The sequence below is a fragment of the Corvus moneduloides genome, chromosome 10 (genome assembly GCF_009650955.1).
Source record: "Corvus moneduloides isolate bCorMon1 chromosome 10, bCorMon1.pri, whole genome shotgun sequence".
In the NCBI taxonomy this organism is placed as follows: domain Eukaryota; kingdom Metazoa; phylum Chordata; class Aves; order Passeriformes; family Corvidae; genus Corvus; species Corvus moneduloides.
This window is the reverse complement of record NC_045485.1, coordinates 28,129,830-28,156,680: the sequence shown is the minus strand read 5'-3', so window position 1 is coordinate 28,156,680 and position 26,851 is coordinate 28,129,830. Positions and strand designations below refer to the sequence as shown.

Genomic DNA, 26,851 nt, shown 5'->3' with positions numbered 1-26,851 from the left:
AGCGTACTTGCTTTCTTCTGTGTTAACGAGTTCTTTTGAATTTACCAATACTTGTAAAGCGTGACAGATCCAGACTTCAAGAGCCATGTCTGGGCCAGAAGACACGGTCGGATCTTATTTCCTTCTCGGCCCAACCAAACATACAAAACTGGATCATTTTGACTTTGCTCGTTTCCTTTGTACTTGGGTTTGTATTCCAGTTAGCCAGCATAACTCCCCAAGGGCTTTCCTGGGCTATTTCCGCTGGCACGCCTCTGTTCCCTTTTTTATTCCCTGACTCTTGCTTACTAGTTTTATGTCCCATTTTCTCAGAATCTTATCTATCTTTCCCAGGCCTTTGTTTCCCACCTTTTTAATAAAAACCAACAAAACAACTCTTCAAACCTCACCACCTCTTTCCCCTTTCTTCTCCTAGAATATAACAGTTCCCTCCTCTTAATAAAATACGCCTCCTTCCAGAAAATAAAGTTCTATTTCAAGGCTTAGCATTTCTATCACATACATTCTCATTCATTCTCACTCACTCCTTTTTATTGTTCCAACTTCTCTTTCTCAAGTGTTATCAGTCACAACCACACAAGGCTTAGGTACCTTTTAATTTCAAATTGTTGGCTGATGCTCACCCCTGGGCCCAAAATTCCAGGTTTCTTGAAGTAATCCTCAATTTGACAGAATTAAGCCTGGATTTCTTGATTTTTTTTTTTTATTTTTTTTTTAAACTCTCAATCCAGCAGCCTCAAAACCCAAATGTCTCAGAACTAACCCTCCATTTAGCAGAATTAAGCCCGGATGTCTCGAATTTTTGAACCCTCAATCCAGCAGTCTTAAACCCTAAATTTCTTGGATCCAATACTAGGAAATTCTTGACTCCCCTCCTTCAAGGACTCCAATCCCTTCCCTGAAAGCCCATCCCAGTTAACCCGGGGCTTCTCTCACTCCTTTTATCTTTGGCTTCGCCTCTTTACTGACTGCTTCCCTCGCGGCAGAGCAGAGCCGCAGCCTCAGAGGCTCCACACTCGCTTCGCAGCTCTGGGGTAACCAGCCCGCGTCTCATGCACACACTTTCATCCCCCTTATCCCCCCAAAAAGAGGAAAGAAAAAATACTCACTTTTCTCGGAGTCTTGGTGCACACGATTTTACGTGTTTAATTACCGTGGTACCTCAGGGAGCCTTTTCTTTCCTTTCTTGTTGCTTTGTCTCCTCTCTTGCCCTCCGGGTGTTTGACTGCAAAGCCCCCTGACCCCGCCGGGAAACACAAAGCGAGGCCGCCAAAAGTGGGCGGGGGCACCCCCCCGCTCTGGGTTCCCCGGGAGATCCCAGAGCTGAGCCCTTATCCCCGTACGGGCCACCAAATTGTGAAACACGAGGTTCGCTATTTGTAAAATTTGAAGGAAAGTTTAAGAAAAGGGACAATTAGGAGACAACAGCAAAAAGGGCGGTACGGCCGGCTGCTTCAGCAGAGAACCAAAGGCGCACCTGTACAGCCAAAAGATCCTCTTTAAAAGTACATCGCTTATTTTTATTCATCACCATCATGCATCATTCATTAATTCTTTGGAGTTGCTGAGTATCATCTTATCAGTCTTATCTTTTTCCTTGGCTCCATTCCGTCTGGTTTCGGGTCCTTTTCTTCTGATAAGATCTTCCAGGAATGTGAAGACCCCCCCCCCCCCATCCTTCCCAAACTGAGCACCCAAACTACAGACATTCTACAGCATTACATTACAGAACCCAGGCAAAGCTTTTCTCACATTAAGGACCATGAAAAAACCAACATCACAATCCATTCCTAACAATGATGGAACGTGCAAAAAGCCAACATCACAATACCGTTCAGAACAGAGGGATCAGCGGTGATGCGGCCCGCCTGCGGAGGGATCAGCGGTTATGCGCATGCCCAGGCGGAGTGATCCGCCAGGAGGGACTATTTGTGATGCGGTCCTGCCCGCGGAGGGATCAGCGGTGATGCGTCCCCACGCGGAATGATACGCCAAAAGGGACTATTTGTGATGCGGTCCTGCCCGCGGAGGGATCGGCGGTGATGCGTCCCCGCCCGCGCATGCGCACTGATCCGCGCACACCCGGCCATCTGCGCACGCGCAAGGATCCGCGCATGCGCAGCTGCCAAAACGAGCCTCACTAGAATTTGAAGGAAAGTTGAAGAAAAGGGACCGTTTAATAAAAGCTTAAGGAAATCAGGAGACAGCAGCACAAAGGGCGCTACGGCCGGGTGCTTCGCACAGAGACAAAGGCGCACCTTTACACCCAAAAGATCGCCTTTAACAGCGAGCTCCCGCAGCCAGCTCACAATCCCAGCCCGCCTTCCCGGGCAGGGTTTCTTTCGGACCAGGGCTGCATTTCCATCCCCCGCTCTGGGAGTCACCAGGTGCGTTAGGAGCGAGCCGATCCTGCTCCCTGAGACACAAGGGCTTGCTCGAGGAGACTGTTCCTGTTCCTCTGTTCCAGCCACTCTGCTCTCCCCAAAACACCCATCTACTCGGAGCTCCTCTGAAACTGCATTTCCATTGACCCAGGGCTCCAGAAGCTGCAGAGTCGTGCAATGGGGTTTTTTTGGGAAGGGACCTTAAGCTCTTGCAGTTCCACCTCTTGTCATGAGAATTTCAGGGCTCTTAAGACTCACAGAACGATTTGGGCTTGGAAGGACCTTAAAGCTCATTCAGTGCCAGCGCTGCCACGGGCAGGGACACCTCCCACTGTCCCGGGCTGCTCCCAGCCCCAATGTCCAGCCTGGCCTGGAACATTCCAGGGGATCCAGGAGCAGATCCCCCCTCTCTGGGCAGACAGAATGAGCTAAACCTGGCTATTCCTGAGGGAGTGATGGCAGCACAGCCGAGTCCTACATCCCTGATTCCCACTGGGACTCTCCATCTCCTTCCTGCTGTGGGATCCAGGAGTTGCAGTAGGATTTTTGTGTTTGGTGCTGCATTCCCAGCACGGCAGAACCTGTCACCCTCGGAAACACGGCCAGCGTGACAAGTTTTTGCTCCCTTTCTGCTTTGTTTTTGCTGTGTTTTGTTTCTCTCGACAGCTGGTTTAGAACTTCTGTGTTGCTGTTTAGACATCAAGCTTTGGGGCTGAGGTTTTTTATTCCCAGGTGCTTGCTGGCAGTAAAAATACACTTCACATCTGCAGTGTGTGCACGTGGCTTGGGCTGTGCATTCACAATTCTGGGGCAAAAAGAAGTCCCTTCACACCTGTGCTGCTGGTGGTGTCCCCTGTGAGAAGTTTGGTGGCTCGTTTGTGGCTCTCTCACTTGTTCCCTTTCACAGAGCCCGGCATTTCTCCCCTTTTCGGTTTCATCCTGCAGAGCTTCGTTCCTGCTGCCTCAGCGTGTTCTGAACCCTCCGCTCGCAGCCTGGGGGTGCCTTTTGTGCTGCTCCTCCGTGGGGCTGACTTGAGAGCGGAATCAAGGTTGGAAAAGACCTCAGAGATCACTGAGTGCAACCAGCACCACCACGGCCACCGCTGACCATGTCCGCCCATGCCACAGCCACAGGTGTTGGAGCACTCCCAGGGGTGGGCACTCCAAACCTCCCTGGGCAGCTATGCCAAGGCCGGAGCGCCCTTTCCATGGAGGAATTTCCCCAATATCCACCCTGAGCCTCCCCTGGCCTAGCCTGAGGCCGTTCCCTCTCCTCCTGTCCCTGTTCCCTGGGAGCACAGCCCGACCCCCCCGGCTGCCACCTCCTGTCAGGGAGTTGTGCAGAGCCACAAGGTCCCCCCTGAGCCTCCTTTGCTCCAGCCTGAGCCCCTTTCCCAGCTCCCTCAGGAACTCTCCAGCCCCTTCCCAGCTCCCTCAGGAACTCTCCAGCCCCTTCCCAGCTCTGTTCCCTTCCCTGGACTCGCTCCAGCCCCTCCGTGTCCCTCTTGTCCCAGAGCTGCCCCCAGCACTGGAGGTGCCCCAGCAGTGCCAGCACAGGGACGGGCACTGCCCCGGCCCTGCTGTCACCCCAAGGTGGCACAGCCCAGGTGCCCTTGGCTTTGCCCACCTGGGCACACCCAGCTCGTGTCCAGCTGCTGTCCCCAGCACCCCCAGGGCCTTTCCCAGTTTTCCAGCCCCTCTTCCCCCAGCCTGGAGTGTTCCACGGTGGCCCAGGTGCAGGAGGCGGCACCATCTCACTCCATGGTGGGATTTTTACATTCCTTTCATTTTGCCACTCCGAACGCTTATGCAGCTGCATCTGGGCTGGAAAAGTCACTTTTTTACTGGTGTAGCTACTCAGGAGATCTCTGATAACTCTGTTACCCAAGAACAGGGAAGGATGTGTGATGTCCAAGGCCCTGTGCCAGCAAATCCCAGTTTTTGTGGTGTTTGTTCTCCCCCAGCACAGTTTGATGAGATTTGTCCAAAACAGCTTTCCTGGGGAAGCCCTTGGTCGTGTGGTCATTAAGGGAGAAATGGAAACAATGCTGAGCATGCGCGGTGTTGTGGGAAGGGAAGCGCAGGAGCAGTGCTATGCCTGGTTACGTCATGTGGCGTTGAAGGGCGGGGCGGAGCCGGGCAGCGCTGCGCATGCGCACTGGCTTTACCCGCCCGGTGCTGTTGCTCCGTGGGTACCGTCCGGCGCTGCCCGGGAGCGGCTTGGAAGCATCGGGTTCGGTTCCCGGCTGCAGCAGCGGCGGGCGAGGGTTGTGGTGACAATGGAGGAGGGCGGCTGTTGCTGTGGCTGCAGCGAGGTGGAAAGTGAGCGGAGAACGGCGACGCAGCGTGTGCCGGGAAAAGACCCGAGGGGGGGCGGCCCCGGAGCAGAGCCGGGCGGGAGCGGGCGGCGGGGACTGCGCGGGGCGAAGGCAGTCCCGGCGCGGGCGCGGAGCTGGGGAGGAGCTGCGGGGCTGGGGCCGGGGCTTGCGGGCGGCACGGCGGGACCTCCCTGCAGAGCCTTTCCTGGGAAACAAAACCTGGAGTTTGTCCCACCTCGGCCCCGTGGCAAGGGAGGGGAGCAGCGCCTGAGCAGGGGCGGCAGCGTGCGGGCGCAGGGAAGACGCGGCTGGTGCTGGAGCGAGAACGTGCAGGTTTCTTACATTTAAATGAACGTGGAAAGCAGGGAGAGAGGTGGTATAAAAGCACCGGGTGCTCGGGCAGGTGAGACAGGACTCAGGGGAGGGAGTCGCTTTCCTGAGCTCCTGAAGTTCCACTTGACTCTCTCAGGAGCACTCGTGAGAAGTTTCCCATTTGGAGTTGGGCTCCAAAAGGAAGGAACTTGAAACCGCTTCTTCTGATAAATCCGTAAGTATGGGAGGCCCTATGAAGCCCACGGGTGTAAGCAGCCAATAACTCCCACGAGTATTTTAACTACTAAAAATAGCAACTTTTATTTCTTCTGCACACAAACGACTTGGCTGTCCTGTGCAGGGTTCACTGAGGCTGTGAATTGCAATCCGGGGCATCTTCAGGCTCCTGGTGCTCGGGACTGTGGCGTTTGGTGTGCAGAAAACATCCCAGGCTGTCCAGCTTGGGTGTGGATGTGCATTTCCACAGTTCCTCAGAGTGGGAGAAGGCCAAGAGGGTGATGGGAAGGCCTTTCTTCTAGGCCTGGGCATCCTCAAGACACCTCAAGGATGTTTTTTAAATGTTTGTTGTCTTTTGTTTCCCAGCCCAGGGCTGAGCTGGAGAACGGGTGGAGACAGTGGCAAGCGGGAGTCCCATGTTTACATCTGCCCTTGGATTCCACTTTCTTCCAGTGGGTCTGTGCTGCCCGAAGTACAAAGGAAGGAGGTGTTGGAGTACCTGTTTGTTCACCTGTTGAGCTTGGAAGAGATGCTGAGTGTGAAATTCCAGGGGTGCCGGCTCCTTGTGAGCTGTTGGTTGCTGAGGAGATTGGGTAGGGGAAAGGGGGGGAGAGTCCGAGCACAGCACAGTGATAGGAGCTGGGTTTGCATCTCAATCTAAGGCATTTCAAAGCCTGATAAGCTGGAAAGAAGACTTTGCTGTGTTAATGCACAATTACATTTTTGTGCAATTTTTTGAAATTAGGGCTGGGATCAGTCTGGGGAGGTTATCTGGCCCAATTCCCTGTGCCCTGCTTTGCCATGAGGAATGGATGCCTGACCTCTTTGCAGAGAGCTGCTGCTGCTAAAGATTTCTCAGTTTCTATAGTGAATTTATCCCAGTACTTTGCTGCTATAAAGAAGTCTCCTCTTGCTGCTATTTCCCCTTATTACATTTAAGATCAGCTCCAGCTGAGTTAGAATTTAATCCCAACCTTTTCCCCTTTTTTTTTTTTCCCAAGAGGCCTCAGCTATCTCGCTATTTCTTTCCTCTCTCACCCTCCAGGTCCTGTTTTTCAGACCTCGTTCTTTCCTTATAAAACCCTTGATAACCCATTCCCCACTTAAGGCTTTGTTGTATCCTTGTTTTGCTACCTTCTGGGTGCTGTGGATGAAGGTCTGGCTTTGAGGAGCACACCCTGCTCCCTTTGCTCAAGGGATTGCAGTTATTCCAATCTCCTGCTGCTGAGGGCTTCCTTAGGCTCTTGCTGAAATGAAAAATATCCAGGAAGTTTTTCCTTTTTTGAGATTAGACTGGTTTCTGCAGGTCCTTGAGATGTGACCATGATGGTTAAAAACCCACAATGCAAATGAAGGTTTCTCCCGTCTTCCCCCCTGCCCCCCACCTGCTCCATGCACAGTTCATTACTTTGTAATCACAACTACTAAGGAAACCTTTCTAATCTTGTCAATTGGCAATGCAACTGCTTTTAAATTCTGGTTTAAAATAGGTTTTGAAGTCAGGCTCTGCCCTTGCTATTGATTTGAATTCTTGACTGAGTAAATTCTTGGTGCTTAACAAGCCCTTTGTTGCTTTAAAGCCTTTCTCCAAGGGTCAGAGAATAACACTGACAGGGAGTGAAGGAGCGCTGCCCAGTAGTTGCTTAGAAACGGAGTGTGTTAAACCCGGTTTCTTTAAAAGCAGTTTTGAGTAAGTGAAATTCAGGCACTTGAATTACTTTGGGAAATGGTCCATTTAGGATAGATCCACACTGACAGAAGCTGTTTATCTGAGGTCAGTACATGCTTTGATCAGCGCAGGGCCTTCCCCTCAAGAAATGCATGAGCCAAGCCCAGCAAGGTAGAGGAAAAGACACAAGTTCAGCTTAGGGAGCTGCACAGGTGAAATCCCATGGATGTGCCTGGAGCGTGGCCCTCCCCAGCAGCTTTTCTTACAGTTAAATCCTTTAAAAAGCTAAAAGCTGATGCTCAGTACTTTGGGATCTGGCTCAAAACTGTGGAGAGGATAAACTCCCTTACTGGAACTCAGGCAGTGGAGTGCTCACAAGCCAGCAGCCAGATTGCTTCTTGTTCAGCTTCAATTCAACGTTGGCTTTTTGTTGTTGTTTTGGTTGGTTGGCTGGTTTTAAAGTATTCTTAGAGATGCTACAAGTGGAAGAAGAGAACAGAAATAGAGTGGAGCACCACTGGCACAGTAACTGATATTTTACTGTTCCTCTTTTTCTTTTAAAAATTTATGTAGATAACATGAACTTTTAAACTCTGTGATTTGGGAGAAACACTCTTTTTTCTCCCTCTCTTTGGAAGAGGGAGCAAGTCCTGAGCCATTGGGCCAACGCTTGCTGCATTTTGTTTACGTTTTTACAATCGAACAAGGGGCTGATAAGATTGACAAGGAAGATACAACTCAGGAGCTCACTAGGCAGCAGCCTCCAAACTCTTTGGGTGATGCAGTAGAGTATGAAGACTGTTTTCCAGTGCGAGATTAATCCATAATAACATGCTCACTGACATAAAAGTCACTTCTTATAAGCCACTTCTTATTCCCTGAAGTGCAGGAGCTGAGGTGTTTGACAAAGCCTTGGCAGAATGATGAAGTATATCCCTGTCAGATTTCTCCTGCTAGCAAGAGCAATCCATCTTCTTTAAGGGTTTTGTTCCTTTGGGATTGTGTGTAGTTTAGAGGGAGAACAGTACCCAGAAGCATTAATTATTTAATCTGCACTGCTTTTTTCCTCGACGTGTGAGGTCTGAGTATTGTGCTGGGAAGTGGGGCCAATAAAATTTCTGGGAGTCAGACTTGGAGCTTGAAAGTTTTAGAATTAACACTGGAGACTCAGCTCCCTCTATGGTCAGAAGAGGGGGAGACACCTTCCTTCAGGATGTCTCTCCAGGGAATGCTTTTGCAAAGTTTTCTCTCGTAACGGCTGAAGTCTTGCCTCTCCCTGAAATTGCGGTGTAGATCCCACTGGAGGCAGTAAATCTCTCAAATGTATGAGCTTGGGCCTACACACCTGCTAAGGTGTGACTAGAGGTGTGAGAGCTTTTGCAAATGAATTTGGAATAATGAGAATCATAGAACCACTGAGGTTGGAAAAGCCCTCTAAGGTCATCGAGTCCAACGTGTGCCCAATCCCTACCTTGTCACCCAGCCCAGAGCACTGAGTGCCATGTCCAGGTGTTCCTCGGACACCTCCAGGAACGGGGACTCCAAACCTCCCTGGGCAGCCCCTGCCGAGGCCTGACCACCCTTTCCAGGAAGAAAGTCCTCTTGATGTCCAACCCTGGTGCGGCTTGAGGCCATTTCCTCTTGTCCTGTTCCTGGTTGCCTGGGAGAAGCAGCCAGTCCTCACCTGGCTACACCCTCCTGTCAGGGAGTTGTAGAGAGCAAGGTCTTCTCTGGGCCTGTTCTTCTTAGGACTGGTATGGAATCACTATTTTGCATTAAAGGACAATAAGCAGATGTTTTGAAAAAATACTTTGAAATGTTTTTGCATTGCCCTGGAAATCTGCCAAGAAATGGAGTTGCTTACCAGCTTAGGTGTTCTTGCCTGCAACTTCCCAGGGGCTGCTGGAGGTGGGATGAGGCTATTGCAGAGGAATTACAAGTACGTGGTTTCTCACTCAGGAGACTCTGGGTTTACTGTAGTTATGGGACTGGTTTTCCAGACTAGAGGAACCCCTTAAAGCACTGCAGAGGGAGGTGGAGATGGGATTTGGGGTTTTCATCCCCACCTCCTGAGCACACATGGGGTTAGATGCCCTTTGGCAGAGCTGTAAGGTGTAATGTGGGCAGCAGCTCCTCCTCTCTTTGGGGGCCTAAATTGAAACGCTCAGGAGCCAAATCACCTCTGAGCTGCTCTGTTGTGAGCAGGAGAGGAAGGGACACCTCCAAAGGCCACACAGCTCACTCATAGTCAGAAAAATCCTACTGCTGAACCTGGAACCCCCCCAAGGATGCCCGGGACCCCCCGGGCCCCTCTGTGATCCTCGACAATGCATCCCCCCATCATCAGACCATGCAGTGTCCCCCAGTGTTCTGCCAGTGGGAGCACTGGAAGAGATTCTGGGAACACTGGGAGGGAACTGGGAGGAAACTTCCCACCACTCTCCAACGTGCAGCAGCCCCAAGTGCGACCAGTGAGGAGGAGGAAGTGCTCCCAGTGCCCCGCCCCCCCCCCCGCCAAAAAAAAAGTTGGGGGGGGGGTGCGGGGGGGAGTACGAGAAGAACAAGGATTTAAATGGAGGAGAAAACACTCAGTTTCTGTAATTGTGTTTGAACTTAGGAGGATCCCACTTCATCTACGATTTGGAAGGTCTAAATTGAAGGAACACACGTTTTCATGATTTTGTATCTCAATTGGCAGGGAATCACCGTTTTCCATTATTTTCGTACCTAAATGGATGAAGAAAGCCTTTATGGTGCTGTTTGATGGATTTGAATTGAGGGAAACCGCCCCATTTTCATCATCTTAAGGTCAAAATTGAGGGCAAAACACCACCGTCCCTGGTTTTAAAGGGCTTCCCTTGAGAAGAACCTCTTTATGTGCCATTATAAGAGTTCCATCGTGGGGGGACCCTCATTTGAAGGGACCTTCATAGAGGAAAAATGTGTCCAAAAGACCCCAAAATGGTGTTTCTTGAGGGAAATTGAAGAGGGAGCTGCATTTCCCCTCATTTTAGGAGGCTAAATTGAGCAAAACTCCCCCTTGATTCACTTTTTATTTGGGTTTAAATTTAGGGGAGACCCTCCTTATGCATCAATTACGGGTCTAAACTGAGAGGGAACCTCCGTTTTCCCCTTGATTCAAGGCTTTGAAATGGTGACTAAAGGGAGTTTTCCCTTAATTCATTAAGAAATTGAAAAAGAACAGTAAAGATGAGCTGGCGCTGCCGGTTTGGACTCAATTTATCTGTCGGGATTGCAAACTCCGACAGACACCGAGCGCCGACAGACGCCCAGCAGTGACTGTGTCACGCCCCTGACAGATCAAACAGGGGCTGGAAGCTCCATGGAGTAGCTCAGCGCCTGCTCCACTCTTGCCCCCCAAAGCCCGGGATGGACCGGTGGGTCTGGACACATCCCCATTGAGGGGGGCAGAGCCGCTGCTCGGGGGCCCTGGAGGATCCTTTATCCCCCTCGTGCAGCAGCGAGCTGCCAAGGAAAAAGTCCTCGTTCCTAGGCTTGAACCCCTGCAGGTTTACCTCTCATTCTCTTGCTCTGATTTGTTTGACAAGAAATTCAATTTATTCCCGCCAGTCGTGTCTCTTACTCCAGTGACCCGTGAGTGACCTGTCTAGGCCCTTTTCCCGATCCTCAAGTCTTTCCTGATGTGTTCTGTTCCCTGCCCAGGGTGAGGAGGAGAGGGACAGAGCGGTTTTGCTGCCACCAGGCACCTGGCCAGGCCCAGCCCACCCCAATAATCCCTGCGATAATTCACGCCACCATTACCCAGGCGCGTGGCGGGTCCGGCTCCGCGGGCAGGCGGCTACAGTAGTTCAAAGTGGGCAAACTGGGACGGAGAAAGAGGAAGCAGGTGGTGCCGGTGGGTGAAATGTCTCTGCTGCGACCTGCCTGGGAAAGGAGGAGGGAGAACCTGGTGCAAAGTAAAGGGGAGAGAAAGAGGGACAAGGCTGGAGCTGTGGAAGGAAGCGGAGATGGCCAAGAGGCAGCTGAGCATTTTGCTTTCCAACTCTGTGGGGGGAAAGAAAGCGCTGTCAAATCCATCCAGGAAAACAGAGGAGAAATAGCAGGTGGTGGAAATCGCCGGCAATTGGGATTCAATTTGTCTGTCTGAACTGCAAACGCCGACAGACACCGAGCACCGCTGGACGCCTGCTGGCGTTGCGGTGTGTCCTGCTCCGGCTGCAGCCCGCCTGGCGAGACCCCCAGCAGCAGCTGCCCGGGGGCTGCGGATCGGGCAGCAGCCAATCGGAAGCATTGCAGCGTGCGGCAGCCAATAGGAGCCCTGGCTACTCCGGCAGCCAATGGAAAGCGCCGTTTCCTGAGGGACCAGGCAAAGGTCGAAGCCCCTCACAGCGGCTTCGTTTTTTCGGACATTCGTGGAAAGCTCGGAGTTCTTTTTTTTTTTTTGTTTAGCTTCCCTTTTCCAGGACAGGAGGGATTCCGGCGCGGGGGCTATCCCGCCTCGGGCGCTTCTGGGCGGTTTTGAGGCAGGGGGAGCCCACCGCGGCAGTGGCGGGAAAAGGGGAGTGCGGAGTATAAAAGGGGGCGCCGGCGTCGCGGCCCCTCAGTCGGGGGGCGGCGGCGGCGGCGGCAGGAGCTCCGCGGGCTGGCCCGGGTGCGGGGACGCCGCCCTGTGCGGCCGAAGGCGCCGGCCCTGAGGCGCGGGGAAAGCGGCATGGCAGCCGCGCATCGGCTCCGTCATCGGCAGCGCCGCTTCGTGCCGGTAGGGAGCGGGAGAACGCGGCGGCGGGCGGTGGGTGGTGAGTGCCGTCGGCGAGACGGCGCTTGGGCCGCCTGCGGTGTGCGATCTCCCGAGAGCAGCGGGGAGGCCCCCGGGGAGCGGCGGCGGCGGGGCGCTGTGGGAGCCGGCGAATGTCCCCGAATGAGCCGCCCGGCGTAACGCGCGAGGTGCCAATGAAATAAAATAGAGCACGGTAAAGTGCCATAGAGGAGCCGCACCTAGAGGGCTCTCCGCCCCTGCCCCATGTCACTAAGAGAGCTGCACCCCGGGACCGTCGGGGCGGCGCTGCTGGTTAAAAAGAGAAGTACGGGAAAGGCTGCGAAGTGTGAGCAGAATAAAATATTGACAGTGGTCTAAGAAATATTGTAAAGGTACTGCAGCAGGAGTGGCCGCTGCCCCGTGTCAGTAAAAGAGCTGCACCGCGGGACCGTCGGGGCAGCGCTGCTGGTAAAAAAGGGGCCCGGAAAGGTTGAGAGGTATAAAGGGAATAAAATGCTGAGCATGGTAAAAGAGGTACAGTAAAGGTACTGCAGCAGGTGTGGCCGCTGCGCTGCGTCACTAAAAGAGCTGCACCCCGGGACCGTCGGGGCAGCGCTGCTGGTTCAAAAGGGCAGCACGGGAAAGGCTGGGAAGTGTGAGCGGAATAAAATATTGAGAGTGGTCTAAGAAATATTGTAAAGGTACTGCAGCAGGAGTGGCCGCTGCCCCGTGTCACTAAAAGAGCTGCACCGAGGGACCGTCGGGGCAGCGCTGCTGGTAAAAAAGGGGCCCGGAAAGGTTGAGAGGTATAAAGGGAATAAAATGCTGAGCATGGTAAAAGAGGTACAATAAAGGTACTGCAGCAGGTGTGGCCGCTGCGCTGCGTCACTAAAAGAGCTGCACCCCGGGACCGTCGGGGCAGCGCTGCTGGTTAAAAAGAGCAGTACGGGAAAGGCTGCGAAATGTGAGCGAAATAAAATATTGAGAATGGTCTAAGAAATTTTGTAAAGGTACTGCAGGAGGGGTGGCCGCTGCCCCGTGTCACTAAAAGAGCTGCACCGAGGGACCGTCGGGGCAGCGCTGCTTGGAAAAAAAGAGCAGCACGGGAAAGGCTGGGAAGTGTAAAGGGAATAAAATATTGAGCATGGTAAAAGAGGTACAATAAAGGTACTGCAGAAGGGGTGGCCGCTGCCCCGTGTCAGTAAAAGAGCTGCACCGCGGGACCTTCGGGGCAGCGCTGCTGGTTCAAAAGAGCAGCACGGGAAAGGCTGGGAAGTGTGAGCGGAATAAAATATTGACAATGGTCTAAGAAATATTGTAAAGGTACTGCAGCAGGAGTGGCCGCTGCCCCGCGTCACTAAAAGAGCTGCACCGCGGGACCGTCGGGGCAGCGCTTCTGGTTCAAAAGAGCAGCACGGGAAAGGCTGGGAAGTGTGAGCGGAATAAAATACTGACAATGGTCTAAGAAATATTGTAAAGGCAGTGCAGCAGTACTGCAGCAGGAGTGGCCGCTGCCCCGTGTCACTAAAAGAGCTGCACCGCGGGACCGTTGGGGCAGCGCTGCTGGTTAAAAAGAGCAGTACGAGAAAGGCTGGGAAGTGTGAGCAGAATAAAATATTGACAATGGTCTAAGAAATATTGTAAAGGTACTGCAGCAGGAGTGGTCGCTGCCCCGTGTCACTAAAAAGGCTGCACCGCGGGACCGTTGGGGCAGCGCTGCTGGTTCAAAAGAGCAGTACGGGAAAGGCTGGGAAGTGTGAGCAGAATAAAATATTGTCAATGGTCTAAGAAATATTGTAAAGGTACTGCAGCAGTACTGCAGCAGGAGTGGCCGCTGCCCCGTGTCACTAAAAGAGCTGCACCGAGGGACCGTTGGGGCAGCGCTGCTGGTAAAAAAGAGCAGCACGGAAAGGCTGAGAGGTGTAAAGGGAATAAAATGCTCAGCATGGTAAAAGAGGTACAATAAAGGCACTGCAGCAGGTGTGGCCGCTGCCCCGTGTCACTAAAAGAGCTGCACCGCGGGACCGTCGGGGCAGCTCTGCTGCATAAAAGAGCAGCACGGGAAAGGCTGGGAAGTGTGAGCGCAATAAAATATTGAGAATGGTCTAAGAAATTTTGTAAAGGTACTGCAGCAGGAGTGGCCGCTGCCCCGTGTCACTAAAAGAGCTGCACCGCGGGACCTTCGGGGCGGCGCTTCTGGTTAAAAAGAGCAGCACGGGAAAGGCTGGGAAGTGTGAGCAGAATAAAATATTGACAGTGGTCTAAGAAATATTGTAAAGGTACTGCAGCAGGAGTGGCCGCTGCCCCGCGTCAGTAAAAGAGCTGCACCGAGGGACCTTCGGGGCAGCGCTGCTGGTTAAAAAGTGCAGCACGGAAAGGCTGGGAAGTGTGAGCGGAATAAAATATTGACAAGAGGATGTGTGAGCTGAATAAAATATTGACACTGGTCTAAGAAATATTGTAAAGGTACTGCAGCAGGAGTGGCCGCTGCCCCGTGTCACTAAAAGAGCTGCACCGAGGGACCGTCGGGGCAGCGCTGCTGGTAAAAAAGAGCAGCACGGGAAAGGCTGGGAAGTGTAAAGGGAATAAAATGCTGAGCATGGTAAAAGAGGTACAATAAAAGTACTGCAGGAGGGGTGGCCGCTGCCCCGTGTCACTAAAAGAGCTGCACCGCAGGACCTTCGCGGCAGCGCTGCTGGTTCAAAAGAGCAGCACGGGAAAGGCTGGGAAGTGTGAGCAGAATAAAATATTGAGAATGGTCTAAGAAATATTCAAAAGGTACTGCAGCAGGAGTGGTCGCTGCCCCGTGTCACTAAAAGAGCTGCACCGAGGGACCGTCGGGGCAGCGCTGCTGGTTCAAAAGAGCAGCACGGGAAAGGCTGGGAAGTGTAAAGGGAATAAAATGCTGAGCATGGTAAAAGAGGTACAATAAAGGTACTGCAGGAGGGGTGGCCGCTGCCCCGTGTCACTAAAAGAGCTGCACCGCGGGACCGTTGGGGCAGCGCTGCTGGTTAAAAGGAGCAGAAAGGGAAAGGTTGCGAAATGTGACCGGAATAAAATATTGACAATGGTCTAAGAAATATTGTAAAGGTACTGCAGCAGGAGTAGCCGCTGCCCCGTGTCACTAAAAGAGCTGCACCGCGGGACCGTCGGGGCAGCGCTGCTGGTTAAAAGGAGCAGAAAGGGAAAGGTTGCGAAATGTCAGCGGAATAAAATATTGAGAGTGGTCTAAGAAATATTGTAAAGGTACTGCAGCAGGAGTAGCCGCTGCCCCGTGTCACTAAAAGAGCTGCACCGCGGGACCTTCCGGGCGGCGCTTCTAGTTAAAAAGAGCAGCACGGGAAAGGCTGGGAAGTGTGAGCAGAATAAAATATTGACAGTGGTCTAAGAAATATTGTAAAGGTACTGCAGCAGGAGTGGCCGCTGCCCCGTGTCAGTAAAAGAGATGCACCGCGGGACCGTCAGGGCAGCGCTGCTGGTTCAAATGAGCAGCACGGGAAAGGCTGGGAAGTGTGAGCAGAATAAAATATTGAGAGTGGTCTAAGAAATATCCAAAAGGTACTGCAGCAGGAGTGGCCGCTGCCCCGCGTCAGTAAAAGAGCTGCACCGAGGGACCTTCGGGGCAGCGCTGCTGGTTAAAAAGTGCAGCACGGAAAGGCTGGGAAGTGTGAGCGGAATAAAATATTGACAAGAGGATGTGTGAGCTGAATAAAATATTGACACAGGTCTAAGAAATATTGTAAAGGTACTGCAGCAGGAGTGGCCGCTGCCCCGTGTCACTAAAAGAGCTGCACCGAGGGACCGTTGGGGCAGCGCTGCTGGTTCAAAAGAGCAGCACGGGAAAGGCTGGGAAGTGTAAAGGGAATAAAATATTGAGCATGGTAAAAGAGGTACAATAAAGGTACTGCAGGAGGGGTGGCTGCTGCCCCGTGTCAGTAAAAGAGCTGCACCGCAGGACCTTCGCGGCAGCGCGGCTGGTTCAAAGGAGCAGCACGGGAAAGGCCGGGAAGTGTGAGCAGAATAAAATATTGATAGTGGTCTAAGAAATATTGTAAAGGTACTGCAGCAGGAGTGGCCGCTGCCCCGCATCAGTAAAAGAGCTGCACCGCGGGACCGTTGGGGCAGCGCCGCTGGTTAAAAGGAGCAGCACGGGAAAGGCTGCGAAATGTGAGCGGAATAAAATATTGACAATGGTCTAAGAAATATAGTAAACCTACTGCAGCAGGAGTGGCCCCTGCCCCGTGTCACTAAAAGAGCTGCACCGCAGGACCTTCGGGGCAGCGCTGCTGGTTAAAAAGAGCAGAAAGGGAAAGGCTGGAAAGTGTGAGCGGAATAAAATATTGAGAATGGTCTAAGAAATATTCAAAAGGTACTGCAGCAGGAGTGGTCGCTGCCCCGTGTCACTAAAAGAGCTGCACCGAGGGACCGTCGGGGCAGCGCTGCTTGGAAAAAAAGAGCAGCACGGGAAAGGCTGAGAGGTGTAAAGGGAGTAAAATGTTTAGCATGGTAAAAGAGGTACAATAAAGGTACTGCAGCAGGTGTGGCCGCTGCCCCGCGTCAGTAAAAGAGCTGCACCGCGGGACCTTCGGGGCGGCGCTGCTGGTTAAAAGGAGCAGCACGGGAAAGGCTGGGAAGTGTGAGCGGAATAAAATATTGACAGTGGTCTAAGAAATATTGTAAAGGTACTGCAGCAGGAGTGGCCGCTGCCCCGTGTCAGTAAAAGAGCTGCACCCCGGGACCGTTGGGGCAGCGCTGCTGGTAAAAAAGGGGCCCGGAAAGGCTGAGCGGTGTAAAGGGAATAAAATGCTGAGCATGGTAAAAGAGGTACAATAAAGGTACTGCAGGAGGGGTGGCCGCTGCCCCGTGTCACTAAAAGAGCTGCACCGCGGGACCGTTGGGGCAGCGCTGCTGGTTCAAAAGAGCAGCACGGGAAAGGCTGGGAAGTGTGAGCGGAATAAAATATTGAGACTGGTCTAAGAAATATTGTAAAGGTACTGCAGCAGGAGTGGTCGCTGCCCCGTGTCACTAAAAGAGCTGCACCGAGGGACCGTCGGGGCAGCGCTGCTGGTAAAAAGGAGCAGTACGGGAAAGGCTGAGAAGTGTGAGCGGAATAAAATATTGAGCATGGTAAAAGAGGTACAATAAAGGTATTGCAGCAGGAGTGGCCGCTGCCCCGTGTCACTAAAAGAGCTGCACCGCGGGACCGTCGGGGCAGCGCTGCTGGTTAAAAGGAGCAGCACGGGAAAGTTTGCGAAATGTCAGCGGAATAAAATATTGAGAATGGTCTAAGAAATATTCAAAAGGTACTGCAGCAGGAGTGGCCGCTGCCCCGTGTCAGTAAAAGAGCTGCACCCCGGGACCGTTGGAACAGCGCTGCTGGTAAAAAAGGGGCCCGGAAAGGCTGAGCGGTATAAAGGGAATAAAATGCTGAGCATGGTAAAAGAGGTACAATAAAGGTACTGCAGGAGGGGTGGCCGCTGCCCCGTGTCACTAAAAGAGCTGTACCGAGGGACCGTTGGGGCAGCGCTGCTTGGAAAAAAGAGCAGCACGGGAAAGGCTGAGAGGTGTAAAGGGAATAAAATATTGAGCATGGTAAAAGAGGTACAATAAAGGTACTGCAGGAGGGGTGGCCGGTGCCCCGTGTCACTAAAAGAGCTGCACCGCGGGACCGTTGGGGCAGCGCGGCTGGTTAAAAGGAGCAGAAAGGGAAAGGCTGCGAAATGTGACCGGAATAAAATATTGAGAGTGGTCTAAGAAATATTGTAAAGGTACTGCAGCAGGAGTGGCCGCTGCCCCGTGTCACTAAAAGAGCTGCACCGCGGGACCGTTGGGGCAGCGCTGCTGGTTCAAAAGAGCAGTACGGGAAAGGCTGGGAAGTGTGAGCAGAATAAAATATAGACAAGAGGAAGTGTGAGCCGAATAAAGTATTGACAATGGTCTAAGAAATATTGTAAATGTACTGCAGCAGGAGTGGCCGCTGCCCCACATCACTAAAAGAGCTGCACCGAGGGACCGTTGGGGCAGCGCTGCTTGGAAAAAAGGGGCCCGGAAAGGCTGAGAGGTGTAAAGGGAATAAAATGCTTAGCATGGTAAAAGAGGTACAATAAAGGTACTGCAGCAGGAGGGGTGGCCACTGCCCCGCATCAGTAAAAGAGCTGCGGCGCGGGACCGTCGGGGCAGCGCTGCTGGTTAAAAAGAGCAGCACGGGAAAGGCTGAGAGGTGTAAAGGGAATAAAATGCTGAGCATGGTAAAAGAGGTCCAATAAAGGTATTACAGCAGGTGTGGCCGCTGCCCCGTGTCAGTAAAAGAGCTGCACCGCGGGACCGTTGGGGCAGCGCTGCTGGTAAAAAAGGAGCAGCACGGGAAAGGCTGGGAAGTGTGAGCGGAATAAAATATTGAGACTGGTCTAAGAAATATTCTAAAGGTACTGCAGCAGGAGTGGTCGCTGCCCCGTGTCACTAAAAGAGCTGCACCGAGGGACCGTCGGGGCAGCGCTGCTGGTAAAAAGGAGCAGCACGGGAAAGGCTGAGAAGTGTAAAGGGAATAAAATATTGAGCCTGGTAAAAGAGGTACAATAAAGGTACTGCAGGAGGGGTGGCCGCTGCCCCGTGTCACTAAAAGAGCTGCACCGCGGGACCGTTGGGGCAGCGCTGCTGGTTAAAAGGAGCAGAAAGGGAAAGGTTGCGAAATGTGACCGGAATAAAATATTGACAGTGGTCTAAGAAATATTGTAAAGGTACTGCAGCAGGAGTAGCCGCTGCCCCGTGTCACTAAAAGAGCTGCACCGCGGGACCGTTGGGGCAGCGCTGCTGGTTAAAAGGAGCAGAAAGGGAAAGGTTGCGAAATGTGACCGGAATAAAATATTGACAGTGGTCTAAGAAATATTGTAAAGGTACTGCAGCAGGAGTGGCCGCTGCCCCGTGTCACTAAAAGAGCTGCACCGCGGGACCGTCGAGGCAGCGCTGCTGGTTCAAAAGAGCAGCACGGAAAGGCTGGAAAGTGTGAGCGGAATAAAATATTGACAATGGTCTAAGAAATATTGTAAAGGTACTGCAGCAGGAGTAGCCGCGGCCCCGTGTCACTAAAAGAGCTGCACCGAGGCACCTTTGGGGTGGTGTTGATGGTAAACGTGCAGCACAGAAAAGGACTGGAGGTGTGAGGGAAATAAAATATAGAGAAAGGTCTGAGAAATAGCAGCAGCACCGCAGCAGGAGTAGCCGCTTCCTCAGGATAAAATGAGCTGCACCGAGGCGCAGCTGGGCCAGGGGTGCTGCTTCAAAGGTGTCACGGCAAAGGTCGCATCTGTGAAGGGAATAAAATAGAATATTGAGAAAATGCTTTAAAAGTACTGCAGCAGGAGTGGTCGCTGCCCCGTGTCACTAAAAGAGCTGCACCGCGGGACCGTCGGGGCAGCGCTGCTGGTAAAAAAGAGCAGCACGGGAAAGGCTGAGCGGTGTAAAGGGAATAAAATGCTGAGCACGGTAAAAGAGGTACAATAAAGGTACTGCAGGAGGGGTGGCCGCTGCCCCGTGTCACTAAAAGAGCTTCTCCGAGGCACCAGCGGGGCTGCGCCGTTCCCGCCTCGGGCGCTTCTGGGCGGTTTTGAGGCAGGGGGAGCCCACCGCGGCAGTGGCGGGAAAAGGGGGTGCGGAGTATAAAAGGGGGCGCCGGCGTCGCGGCCCCTCAGTCGGCGGGCGGCGGCGGCGGCGGCAGGAGCTCCGCGGGCTGGCCCGGGTGCGGGGACGCCGCCGTGTGCGGCCGAAGGCGCCGGCCCTGAGGCGCGGGGAAAGCGGCATGGCAGCCGCGCATCGGCTCCGTCATCGGCAGCGCCGCTTCGTGCCGGTAGGGAGCGGGAGAACGCGGCGGCGGGCGGTGGGTGGTGAGTGCCGTCGGCGAGACGGGGCTTGGGCCGCCTGCGGTGTGCGATCTCCCGAGAGCAGCGGGGAGGCCCCCGGGGAGCGGCGGCGGGCGGGGCGCTGTGGGAGCCGGCGCCTGTCCCTGAATGGGCCGCCCGGCGCAACGCGCGAGGTGCCAATGAAATAAAATAGAACACGGTAAAGTGCCATAGAGGAGCCGCACCTAGAGGGCTCCCCGCCCCTGCCCCATGTCACTAAGAGAGCTGCAACGCGGGACCGTCGGGGCGGCGCTGCTGGTTAAAAAGGGGCCTGGAAAGGATGAGAAGTGTGAGCGGAATAAAATATTGACAATGGTCTAAGAAATATTGTAAAGGTACTGCAGCAGGAGTGGCCGCTGCCCCGTGTCACTAAAAGAGCTGCACCGCGGGACCGTCGGGGCAGCGCTGCTGGTTCAAAAGAGCAACACGGAAAGGCTGGGAAGTGTGAGCGGAATAAAATATTGACAATGGTCTAAGAAATAATCAAAAGGTACTGCAGCAGGAGTGGTCGCTGCCCCGTGTCAGTAAAAGAGCTGCACCGCGGGACCTTCGGGGCAGCGCTGCTTGGAAAAAAAGAGCAGCACGGGAAAGGCTGAGAGGTGTAAAGGGAATAAAATATTGAGCATGGTAAAAGAGGTACAATAAAGGTATTGCAGGAGGGGTGGCCGCTGCCCCGTGTCACTAAAAGAGCTGCACCGAGGGACCTTCGGGGCGGCGCTTCTGGTAAAAAAAAGGCCCGGAAAGGCTGAGAGGTGTAAAGGGAATAAAATATTGAGCATGGTAAAAGAGGTACAATAAAGGTACTGCAGCAGGTGTGGCCGCTGCGCCGTGTCACTAAAAGAGCTGCACCACGGGACCGTCGGGGCAGCGCTGCTGGTTAAACAGAGCAGCACGGAAAGGCTGGGAAGTGTGAGCGGAATAAAATATTGACAATGGTCTAAGAAATATTGTAAAGGTACTGCAGCAGGAGTGGCTGCTGCGTGTGTTCACTAAAAGAGCTGCACCGAGGCACCTTTGGGGTAGTGTTGATGGTAAACGTGCGGCACAGAAAAGGACTGGAGGTGTGAGGGAAATAAAATATAGAGAAAGGTCTGAGAAATAATAACAGCACCGCAGCAGGAGTAGCCTCTTCCTCAGGATAAAATGAGCTGCATCGCGGCGCAGCTGGGCCAGGGGTGCTGCTTCAAAGGTGTCACGGCAAAGGTCGCCTCTATAAAGGGAATAAAATTGAGAAATTGGTCGAAAATGCTTTAAAAGTACTGCAGAAGAAGTGGCCGCTGCCCCGTGTCACTAAAAGAGCTGCACCGCGGGACCGTCGGGGCAGCGCTGCTGGTAAAAAAGGGACCCGGAAAGGCTGAGAGGTGTAAAGGGAATAAAATGCTGAGCATGGTAAAAGAGGTACAATAAAGGTACTGCAGCAGGGGTGGCCGCTGCCCCGTGTCACTAAAGGAGCTGCACCGCGGGACCGTCGGGGCGGCGCTGCTGGTTAAAAGGAGCAGCACGGGAAAGGCTGGAAAGTGTGAGCGGAATAAAATATTGAGAATGGTCTAAGAAATATTCAAAAGGTACTGCAGCAGGAGTGGTCGCTGCCCCGCGTCACTAAAAGAGCTGCACCGCGGGACCGTCAGGGCAGCGCTGCTGGTAAAAAAGGGGCCCGGAAAGCGTGAGAGGTGTAAAGGGAATAAAATGCTGAGCATGGTAAAAGAGGTACAATAAAGGTACTGCAGCAGGTGTGGCCGCTGCCCCGTGTCACTAAAAGAGCTGCATCGCGGGACTGTCGGGGCGGCGCTGCTGGTTAAAAAAGAGCAGCACGGAAAGGCTGGGAAGTGTGAGCGGAATAAAATATTGAGAATGGTCTAAGAAATATTGTAAAGGTACTGCAGCAGGAGTGGCCGCTGCGTGTTGTCACTAAAACATCTGCACCGAGGCCAGCTTTGGGGTGGTGTTGATGGTAAACGTGCGGCACAGAAAAGGACTGGAGGTGTGAGGGAAATAAAGTATAGAGAATTGGAGGGAACGATCGGCAGGGCCTTTCTCCGCCTCACCCCCTGCTCCAAGGCACAGCAGGTCCAGGCATGACCAGCTGCTTGCAGAGGGTTGCCCGGGCACACCTGCACTGGGAGCTACTAGTTCAGAGGGGCTCATGAAGGTATCCCGAGTGTCCGTCCAGGAACCACAGTTGGAGCATCCTAGCAGGAGCTAGGGAGCAGCCAGATGCACCTGGGCACCTGAGCATGCCGGGCAGCATGTGGGTGCCATGGGGAAACTTTCAACTTTCCCCTTTTATCTTGTCAGTCCCTCCCCAGTGTCCCCAGAAAAGAGAGGTATTATTTGGAGAAAAGGGGCTTAAATTGAAGGAAAAAACTTCCTTTTCCATAATTGTCTCTATCAAAATTGAGGGGGAATCCCCTTCCCCTGCAATTTTAATAGTATCATTTGAATGAAACTCCACCCCTTCTGTACTGTTAGGGGTATCAATTGACAGCAAATCCCCATTTTCCATTATTTTCTAGTTTAAATGGAAAGGGAAAACCTTGACTGTGCTATTTTATGGGTTTGGATTAAGGGTAACTCCTACATTTTCCTCATCCAAATGTGTAAATGGAGGGGGAAGCCCAGTTGTCCCCCCTTTTTAAGGGTGTGAGCTGAGGGAAAAATTACTCTTTCTGTGTCATTTCAGAGATTTAAAGTGAGAAAATCCCCTCTTTTCCAAATTTTTTAGGGGATTAAATTAAAGGGGAGAAGCCATTTATTTGCCATTGTATTGGTTTAAGTGGAGGTAAACACCCCATTTCCTCATTTTAGGGGTTCTGTTAAAGGAAGTGCTCATTTTTCAGCATTTTAAGGGTTTAAATCTGCATTTCAGGGCACTTCTACCCATGCCACGGTACCAAATATCTCATATGGGAGCAAGCCCAGCACATATGTAACCCTAACAGCACCCAGGAATCTATTAGTCTTCTTATTTTTATTTATAATGTATCTAGCCCTAATTGGACGTCCCAATGAGAGCTTCACTATTCATATAATTACTATTCTTCTCCACCCTACTTAGTCACATGTGAAGTACTACTTACTAATCACTAAGGAGCAGCTGTGCAAATTAACAGCTAGTTATCCCACTTAGCTATCTACGCTGTCAAAATTCAAAGTTTTATTTCTTACCTGGTCTCTGCCCTTTTGCTTGATGTAGCTGTAGTAAAAAAGAAGGTATCATTAATTCCCTGAAGAGCTTTTTTTCTCTCTCTAGCCCTTTACTCATTTTGAATTTAAATCAGAGGAGCCAAGCAGCTACAGCTCCTTTGACAGCTTTTATACCTTGTGGTAATTACCTCCTCCCTTTTCTGGGGCATGATGGGAATGAGAGGCGGACCCAGCCAGGGGTATATTAACCCCAGCCTTTGCTAAAGGGATTTATTTCCTCCCTGGCATTGAGTGGGATGAGAGATCTCCTCTCATTTCAATGAAAGGGGTCTTTCAGTTTATATCAGGTTTCTTTTTTCCCCCCCCCAGTAGATGCTTTTGGCCTTTAAAGCAACAGAGGCTTTGAAGACATTGTGAAGAAGATAGTGTTGAATACAGGGAGTATTTAGGCTCATAATTTTGGCTTGAGTGTTCAGGGGTGGTAAGGTGCTTTTCTAATTTCAGTCTTTCTTCTTGTGTTTTTTTTTTTCTTTAGGAACATTGTAACTTCCAGGTTGTATTGAGTATGAAGCTTCAAATTTTTTTAGTGCATTCATTGTGTCATAAAAAGGACCTTGCCCATATCAAAGATGATATCCAAAATTGTGGCTTCCAATAGGTAAGTTATGGATTGCAGCCGGGAGAGTGTGAGCAGGGTAGCTGGCTTAGGAAGTGCCAGAAGGGGTTTTGAAGGCCATAGGGTGGGAAAAGGTGTCTATTTGGGGTTACCTAAGGCTTTTTCCCAAGAACAGCAGATGCATTTATATATCTTAAAGCACACAAATGCACCACACTCACAGAAATACCATATAACTTTGCCCCTCACTGTCTCACATGTCTATTGAAATAATGGCCACAGCTTTTGATTCTGGGTGAAGCCGGAGACCCGAGGACCTGGATGTGCTTAGGAGGTGGCGAGTAGCCAAATTGTGGGGATTTGGCCTATATGCCACTAGATTTGTGCATTGATCTCGATTTTTTTTTTTTTTTTTTATTGTCGCTGACTAAGAGGCTAACCCGGCTATTATGGGGCCTTCCAAGACGACTGAGGAGGACTCATTTCACATCCAACGTGGATTAATGTTGCCAGTCATCCAAAAGATAAGTCGGGGGCTACGACCTGGAGATGGGATAGCAGCAGGGTAGTGAGTTGGAAATTCCTGGGAAAAACTTAATAATTAGTGCAGGGGTAAGGGATGCTCTCTAAGGGGCCTCTTAGGACAGCTAAAGGGAGAGGCTCTACATTTGATTGCAACCCTAGGGTATGCAGTGCAGAGCAGTTCCAGACTGTGTTGTGTTGTCTGGTGTGTTGTGTTGTCTAGCGTGTCTTCAGGATCCCTTGGATCAGATATGTCTGCCTTTTATCCTCGAGGACCTTATGGCAAGTGTCAGCCACCATCTCTAGGTTCTCGAACATTTGTGTGTCGCCCCAGGACCCCGGCCTTCTTAGGAGACGGTGAGTAGTGGAATTGTTGGGTTTTGGCTAATGTGCCACTAAGTTCAAGCCTTGATATTTGGTTTTCTTTATTGTAGCTGACTAAGAGACAACAGCCTGGCAACAGCAGGAGCTTCCTGGATGGCAAGGCGGCCCTCTTTTGCACCTGAAGAGGATTCACATCCTTGGATATCTGAGACATAAGTCGATGGGATGAAAGTGGGGTGTTGGGTAGGGGGTTGCCGGCAGGGATTTTTGAGTCAGCTTTGGAGACGGGGCTACCCACAAAGGGGCCTGTGTTGGGTTGACCCTGAGTTGATGGACAGTCTTTAAGACCAATTACGCTTCTCACAATTTACATATTTAAACCGCACAGAAAGGCGGGACTGCCCCTTTGGTCGGAGCTCGCCTGCTGGAAGGTGGGGGCGCTCCGAGCCTCCCGGCCCCGCTGGGCCGGGCTGGGGCCACTGCCCCTTTCCCAGCACCACGGCACGGACCCTGGGTCGCTGCAGGGGGACTGTCCCAGAGCCGCAGGCAGCTAAAACCAGCCATGGACTGCTCACAGCTAAACCCATCCAGCGCGGCTTCTGGGGACAGGCGGGTCCCTCTCCTCTCCATGCGGAGCCGGCGGAGCCAGCGGGAGCCGGCAGAGCCTCCTGTCTGCAGCCAGCACACTTCGTGCTGAACTGAAGAGGACACCATGCAGCCAGCAGTACAAAGGGAGCGAGGCTTTCCCCACCGTAAAGCCTGAACGGGAGCACTCTTCAACATGGCGGCTTCACAGTCAGAGAGAAAGAGAAGTGAGTCACGTGGGACGGAGCTGAGCATGGCGACAGGAGAAAAGAGGGCGGTGCCGCGATTCTGGCGCGCAGCTTAAAGGAAACCTTCTTGCATGCCGTGGTAAGAAACTGTAATACCACAAACTGTTTGTCTCTTTAATCCATTTGAAGAACATGGGGGCATGGAGTATCCTCGTGTGCCTGTGAAGTTTGTGAAGAGTGCCTATGCCAGGCTATATAGAAGTAGTAAGAGGCTGTTAGAGACTTGTGGCGAAGAAAAGCCTCTGTGTGCAGGCCAAAATAACTTAGCCTTAAAAAGATGAATAACCCCATGTGATGGCCCATGTTTTGTAGTGTGAAAGAACTGTGAAATTCTTCATGGGAGAGATGTTCTACACACAGCAGACTGTTTGTTTCCGGGCGGGTCTGCTATTGGTGGCAGTTTGGGAACCACGTGCAACTGAAGGAAAACCCTTTTTTCCTTAAGCATGAGAGAGAGAATTTTCAAGAACTGCAACACTGACTAACATCCCATGTTCTGTTATCCCTTGTGTGAGCTGGGTAAAAGGAGAGAAGTGCTGGAAAGAGGGGGGGGGGGGGAATTTACTTTAATTTTGTTTTGTTGTTTTCTCTTTATTTTTAATTCTGTTAGTAATAAAGCTCTTTCATTGTACTGCAACTGTTTAAGGTTTGTGCCTGCTTTGCTTTTCTCCTAATTCTTATCTCATAGAAGGAAAATAAGTAAATAATGAATATTTTGAATCAAAACCACTACATTTAATTGGTGTTTCTGCCCGGTTTCGAACTCAACCTGCTACAGGGCCCCTTAGGCCACATAAAGTGAAAGTCTCACTTTTGATTACAATGCCGAGGTGTGCAGGGCAGAGCAGTCCCAGTGCATGTTGTGTCACTTGTCTATTGTGTGTTCTGTATCTTTTGGGCATCTTGTGTCTCATGTCTTCTGTCCTAGCCCTTTGATGTGCTTGCGGTCATTCTTCTCGCCGAGAGTTTTCCCTTCTCGTTGCGTCCCCTCCTTTGTCATCTGCTGCATGCAAATCCTGCATGGGATTTGGCCCGGAGCTGCTCTGCCCTGCTGCACAGTCTGGCCTATAGGTGTAATAGGGCAAGGCTTGGGGACTTGGAATTTGTTCTGTAGGGTGTAGTTTGGCCTCTAGATGATATTCCTAGATTGACACACGATGGCTGGAGCTGTTAAGTTCTCATGCAGCACTTTGACTTTTGTCATCACTTTCTTTCAGACACAGACGGATTAAATCCATGGCAGAGCGCCCTATACCGGGTGAGGGGATTCCTGCAGGAAGGTCGGTCACCGTTTGTCTTTGCAAGGCAAGTGTGAATGGTGACTGTGTTACAGCATTGTTCTTTGTATTTATTTTTAGGAGGCAAAGCTAGATCTCAGCAGTCAAGGTCAAGTGAACGAGGTAAGCAGTGACCAGTGGACAGAATGACTTGTTATTGCTTGGGTATCAATTTCTGGTGCATCCATTGTTATTTGTGTGCTTTAGGGGGTTCACTTGTATTATGCTGAACCTCCTCGCCAACCGGCCGACGGAAGCATTACAGGACTCTGCAATGAAGTCTTTACATTTTCCATTCGAAGCTACCATCCCGTTGCCTTTGGCAACGGCCGAGGACTTGCGGCAAGTTGGGGATGGAGGGAGGAGGATTGAGGGTCTGCTCAAGTTTCAGCTATACCACGTCACCTTGTCTCCTCTTAACCCCAGTATACCCTGCACCAATGGCGTCAGCCTCGGAGTGTGGCTGAAGCGTGTGGCCCAAGAACCCCGGCCTACATAGGAGACGGTGAGTGGCAGAATTGTCAGGTTCTGGCCAAGTTGCCACTAAGTTCATGCACTGTTGTTTGGTTTGGTTTTCTTTAT

The 26,851-nt window shown here is 51.9% G+C and overlaps 2 long non-coding RNA genes across 2 annotated transcripts; both read left to right on the top strand.

Annotated features, from left to right (window-relative positions):
* Positions 1–4,024: 4,024 nt before the first annotated feature.
* On the top strand, positions 4,025–7,014 carry LOC116448571. The gene is made up of 3 exons (XR_004242046.1): positions 4,025–4,706; positions 5,172–5,249; positions 5,618–7,014. It is a non-coding gene; the product is annotated as an uncharacterized LOC116448571 (long non-coding RNA).
* Positions 7,015–22,797: 15,783 nt separating this feature from the next.
* LOC116448572 lies at positions 22,798–24,486 on the top strand. The gene is made up of 3 exons (XR_004242047.1): positions 22,798–22,877; positions 23,233–24,192; positions 24,270–24,486. It is a non-coding gene; the product is annotated as an uncharacterized LOC116448572 (long non-coding RNA).
* The last annotated feature ends 2,365 nt before the right edge of the window (positions 24,487–26,851 follow it).